We start from the raw sequence: 6,168 nt of genomic DNA, 5'->3' as shown, positions 1-6,168 counted from the left end.
CACCTACTATATGACAGTGACTATGCCAGCAGCTAGGAATAAAATGATATATTTTAAAAACCCTTCTCAAATAAAAAATACGCTCAATAACTTGAAAAGCTCCTCTTAAAAATTATTTTCCCATCCATAAGCAGGCACTGGTCATTTTTTAAGCATAATTATCATTGGGTCATTTAAATATTTCAAGAAGGCATTATCTAATAGTTAAAATAATTGCTTCATTCAACAAATATTCATTGAGTATCTACTAGGTACAGAATGCATGAATGAGTGAGTTCCTTAAGGAGGGGAATTTGTTTGTTATCTTACGGTATCCTCTGTCAGAGGAAATGAACTTTACCCTTTCAAAAAAAATGTTGACAAAATATATAAGGACATGGAATTCTTGCTTTTAAGATCATAAAAATTACTCTCAATGTTTAATAATATTGTGCTAAATGAAAATTCCCAACTCCATCCTTCTAATAACATCAATGATCTGAATATCAACTCTTCTATCTTCAAAGGCAAACTTTCAAAACCTTATCCTCTCTCCACTCCCATATTGTAAAATTCTCTAGAAACATATAAATGTAATTTTCTTAACTTCTGAAAGAAAAAGATATTTTAAGCTGAAAGCAAGAATGGCATATTTATTTTATACAGCTGAACTGTTTACATAATTACACTAATTAAGATTCCAACTAATTGTCATGGAAAGAAATCCTTTGGGTACTAAAAAGTGTTCTTAAAGTAAAATTATCACAATTCCTGAGTGATGTGTTACATTTTAATTACCCTGCTAAGTTTCTAGACTCTTTTCTTTATACTTTCTTGATATAGGTCTGTTGGTTTCCCTTACATTATTTCCTTTATCAGTTTTACCAAGTAGTTATCCAGCAGCAATAAACCTATGAATTCCACGTTGACCCCAAAGGCTTCAACCACATATGCAAGTGTCAATGACCTGGATGTGTCCAGCTGCTGCCTGTTAGTGCAGTGTCTCATTTCTCTTACATAATATATATGATGAACAGTTCTTTTTCACCTCTTAATAGCTATGTATTAGAAAAGCAGATAACAGTATTTGTGCAGTCAGAACTGTTAGAAGGCAGTCTCATGTTGGACAACGTCTGCTCTGTTTCTGACCTTATCTCTGAGATGGGTCTTTCGAAGGCAATCACTCTGACATGAGTAGCAAACAATACAGTTCTTCCATCGACCATTTGTTTACAGAATATGTATTTCTAAAGTGTCAAGAAAGAGTCCCGCTGCCTGTTTGAAATTGTGAACAAACTACAAAATTAGGGCCAATCCAGATTTTGTTTGGCCTGAATCTTATACTATACTGGGAGGCCCTCTACAAAGAAATACAGAAATGCAGGGCCACCTGGGTGGCTCAGAAAGTTAGGCAGCTGACTCTTGGTTTCAGCTGGGGTTGTGATCTCAGGGTCACGATCTTGGCATCATGAGATGGAGCCGCACGTTGGGCTCCGTGCTTAGCTTGGGGTCTGCTTGAGATTCTCTCTCCCTCTCCGTTTGCCCCTCCTGCTCCTGCTCTCTCTCTCTCTCTAAAACAAATAAATCAATCTTGGAAAAAAAAAAAAGAAGAAGTACAGAAATGCAAAGACAATATTAGATACAAAAGTGGACATTTAGCTCTGTCTTCTCCACACTGGGAGCAGCTCTCCTGCCATTCCCATCCCCTGAAAATGTCGGCCTGTGCAAAGTTCATCTTCACCCCCTTCTTGGGGAGGAGCAGCTCACTGTCTGCAGGAGAATCGATCACGGTCTGCAGTGGTGCTAAAACCACCGGAGACACTGACAGATCAGAGCCTCAGCAGCTGGCCAGCCCCACACCCCCTGACCTCTCTTATTCCTAGCCACAGCTTCCAAACCAGCACCATTTCAAGAGACATTGACACAGCAGCCAAGTTCACTGGGGCTGGGGCTGTCACAGTAGGGGTGGCTGGCTCTGCGGCTGGAATTGGAACTGTGCCTGGGATCCTCATCATTGCCAGGAACCCCTCTCTGAAATAACAGTTCTCCTACACCATTCTGGGCTTTGCCCTCCCGAAGGCCATGGGGCTCTTTTGCCTGATGGTGGCCTTTCTCATCCTCTTCGTCATGTGACAGAGCCTCTCCACCTCCCACGGATCTTTCTTCCCTTCTCATCTGCCTTGTATGTTCCTTTCCTATACCTCCCCAGACATCCTGAGGAAAGTGGTTGGCTCAGGGTTTGATAGAGGGAAGACAAATAAATATTGCATTAGTAAGAAAAAAAAGTGGACACTTATGTAGAATAAGAAAACAAACCACCAAAAATTAATGCAGATCCAGACCCTTTTCTTTGGAGAACTCTTCGGCCATTTACCAGAGACACCAACAGAGAAATGCTTCTTGTTGGCAACCTGGCTTCTTCCCTCTACCTGAAACTCACAGTAACTCTCAGAAACTCTCAGCACTCACTGGATGAGGCACCTGGAAGCTGCATGGTGAATTTACTTCTGTGTAGTTGAAACAAATGAACAGAACCTTCATACTCTTTTAGATGGTTTCTTCTATCCTAGGTTTGGCCTTCTATTAAGCTTCTGGCCTTTTCTGAGTTGCCTATAATGTGTTCATCATCTTTATTAAACAAGCCAATGTTTAAGCTGCAGAAATGGTATCCAGGGACTACTGGATTCATGTCTCTACAAAGCTGTCACCACTTCCTCTTATCCCCCATTGTGCAGAGGAGGTCGGCATGACAGCTATGCAGCCTTCATTTTTGCTTCCCCAGATTCAGTCTGCATCTTCCAAACTAACACCCAAGCATTTCAACTCTTTGTTTGCCTTTTTTGTTTTCTTGAACTTCTCCATGTCCACCATTAGCATGGCATTCAGGGCCACATACCCTCGGGACTAGGCAAACAAAGGGTACTAAGTTCTTAGACAGGTCCTCCAGCTTCCAGGAGCACCTGAGCCAAGACATTTGGTGAAGCCAAAGAGAAACATTTCCGAAAGATATTTCAGAGAGTAAAGCAAAATTTCCCTACGTACTCTAAAGGACCATGGTGCAGTTTATAAAATAACCCAGTTTCACAAAAATTTCTATATTGCTTTTCTCTTGCATCTATAAATTTACAAAATGGCTTATAACAAAAGTATATTTTCCGATTTCAAATAGCGTACTTAAGCATACTATTCACTGAGAGATCCAAATAGTAATGCTAGGCTGCCATAGGAGATTATCTCATACGGATAATGAAAATAAATTTTGCTTTAATATTTCAGATCAGGCTTTTAGGAATACTAGCTGGTACAGAGCCTCAGACTGGAGTTTGGCCCCGATGGATCTATTTCTAGTTTCTGGAAAAACTGTCTTCGTCAGTTAGTTCATGCTAGACAACTCTATTGAAGCTCATTAAGAAACTACTGGACATTTTTGTTATGGTTTATTTAAAGGTGTTGAGCTTTTTCTTTTAAGGAAAAAAATTGGTTCCCCTCAATTTTAACAATTCTAAAGCAAATTCAAAATAATACCAAGCTGTCTTTGTTAGAGCCTGCAGCACTGTTATGGAAACTGAGTAAAGGAAAATTTTCTCTTATATACATATATTGCTAATCATTTAGCCGTTATATTTGCTGGAAAAACCAGCCCCCCAAGGGAATAATGCTCATTTTTGGCCGGTACATTCTGGTATGTTCTGGAGTGGATCAATCCCTTATCAGTGTCTGTTAATAGTAGAAATTTACACATACCTGATAATGTGCTTGTTATTGCTATTTTCTTTGTACCATTTTTAAAATAAGTCCCCCAAATATAAAACTGGGTCATTCCTATTAGTGCATATAGGATACAAATAGCTAATACCTTCTAAACATTTATTGCTATCAGATAACCTAGGACATTTTTTCCAAGGTGAGCATTTTGCGATTCTACTTTATTACTATACAGATATAGAAAGCACATTAATAAATCTGCCCTTTGAGAAAATATCCCAGTGGTTTTCCTTTTGGGAATGAAGCCTTAGATCAGTGACCTTCCAAGTATAACTCAAGGACTGATATGAAGGGCCTCCTCACTATTTAGAAACTTATTAACTATTAAAGTTTATTAATACTTTCCATTTATAAACCAAAATTACTTTGTTGGAAATTTTTGTTTAAGATTTTACTTATTTATTTATTTATTTATTTATTTATTTATTTTTAAGATTTTATTTATTTTTTTGACAGAGATAGAGACAGCCAGCGAGAGAGGGAACACAAGCAGGGGGAGTGGGAGAGGAAGAAGCAGGCTCCCAGTGGAGGAGCCTGATGTGGGGCTCGATCCCATAACGCCGGAATCACACCCTGAGCCGAAGGCAGACGCTTAACGACTGCACCACCCAGGCGCCCCAGATTTTACTTATTTATTTGACAGAGAGAGAACACAAGCAGGGGGAGCAGCAGAGGGAGAGGGAGAAGCAGGCTCTCCGCTGAGCAGGGAGCCAGACGCGGCGCTAAATTTTTCTAAAGGCTTTAACGCAGCATTCGGTTAAGAAGCCTGGATGCTGTGCTATGCTTGACAATGTTGTAAAGTCCTACTGGGCACATCCCTTCATGCAGTTAAGATTCCTATAGTTTTCTAGTAGAATTTTACACTACTATCAGTGTATTGTCAGTGTAGCTTTTAGTCAATTACAGCATTCACTTACTACTATCTTTCTTTGTCTTTAATATTATATCATTATGCATTTTACTTTATTATCAATTTTTTTGTTATAAATTGTTTTGGTTTTTCTCTCCTTTAGTTTGTACTGATGCAGATTTTCATAAGCACAGGAAAAGGGTCCCTAAGTGATGCAGAGAGTATCCTAAAGAAAGGAATCAGATTACCAATATAACAAGTCTCTGTCCAGTTGGCAGTTAGAAATGAGTAATCCTCTGTACACAAATCCAATACCAGTCATTGGGAACCAGTCAATGATCTGTTTTTAGACAATCTACCCCAATGGATTGTCAGCATTGTAAAATTTGGCACTATTTGTCAAGCATGGTTTAGTACCAAGAAATGAGTTTGCAGTATTGAGATCCTTAAGTAGTCCTAAGGCAAAAGAAAAATAGTATGTCTTTTTTTGAAAGTTAGCTGGCCTTCCAATGTATACCGTCTGTACTCCAGCCTTCATCTCAGTTCTACTTTTGTGTAAGCCCAATTTTAAAAGTGAGGCCGAACAAAAGATCACTGAATATCGTTTTAGTGGAGACAGGAACTTTCTTTTCTAAGAACAGTGTGATATGGGGTTTCAGATTTCTCACTGTCTGGTCTGTTGTGGGGTTTTCTATCTACAATATTAGCTAACAGTTAAGTACAGTTACCCCGGAAACCAATGGATCTATTATAAGGAACTGATACCAAAGGAAGCGGGGTGGCTCCAAATGGAAAGGTGTGTTTTCCGTTGCTTTAGTCCTATGCATAAGTTTATCAGCAAATTGTAGCTATGTATGGGACTCATATGATGGAGTGACTAAGGTGGCAAGCATTAAAATTAGGAATAGGGTTCTTATAATAACTTAGTTAAAGCTTTACATAAGCAACAAAGGAAATAAAACGTCCAAAAAAATAAAGAACAAAATAATGCACATTAAAGCATTATAATCTACAGTACTATTCTGTGAATCTTGGGGGAAAGCTGTCTACGTATCACCTAGTCATCTACTTGGCCCAAGATCTTGAGTTAAAATTATCTCCTTCTGAAGATTGTCTGCCTCTGGAGATATCCAAAGAATCTTCATCTTGAGATCTCTGCTAAGGACCATCTCCTAGTGATTCAAAGATAGTTTGTGCCTCTTTATTTGAGAGGCATGAATCCAAGGATCAACCACTTGGAATTTTATTGCTGTTCTAGTTGTGAACAGTACTGACTGGGCTCTTTCCAGAAGAACTGATCTCAGGTTTTAGACCATTCAAGGGTTGTTTAGAAGGAATATAAGAAAAGACTGCTCAACTCTCTCTCTCTTTTTTTAAGATTTTATTTATTTATTTGACAGAGAGAGACAGTGAGAGAGGGAACACAGGCAAGGGGAGTGTGAGAGGGAGAAGTAGGCTTCCTGTCGAGCAGGGGGCCCAATGTGGGGCTCGATCCCAGCACCCTGGGATCATGACCTGAGCCAAAGGCAGACATTTAGTGGCTGAGCCACCCAGGTGCCCCAAGATGGCTCAAA

General features: G+C 39.3%; 1 pseudogene; it reads left to right on the top strand.

Moving 5' to 3' along the window:
* The first annotated feature begins 1,691 nt into the window (after window positions 1–1,691).
* On the top strand, window positions 1,692–2,112 carry LOC123789561 (ATP synthase F(0) complex subunit C2, mitochondrial pseudogene; annotated as a pseudogene).
* The last annotated feature ends 4,056 nt before the right edge of the window (window positions 2,113–6,168 follow it).

This window comes from Ursus americanus, chromosome 3 (genome assembly GCF_024610735.1).
Source record: "Ursus americanus isolate L20-20 chromosome 3, mUrsAme1.1.p, whole genome shotgun sequence".
Classification (NCBI taxonomy): Eukaryota; Metazoa; Chordata; class Mammalia; order Carnivora; family Ursidae; genus Ursus; species Ursus americanus.
The sequence above is the reverse complement of the archived record's forward strand: the minus strand, read 5'-3'. Positions and strand labels throughout refer to the sequence as shown.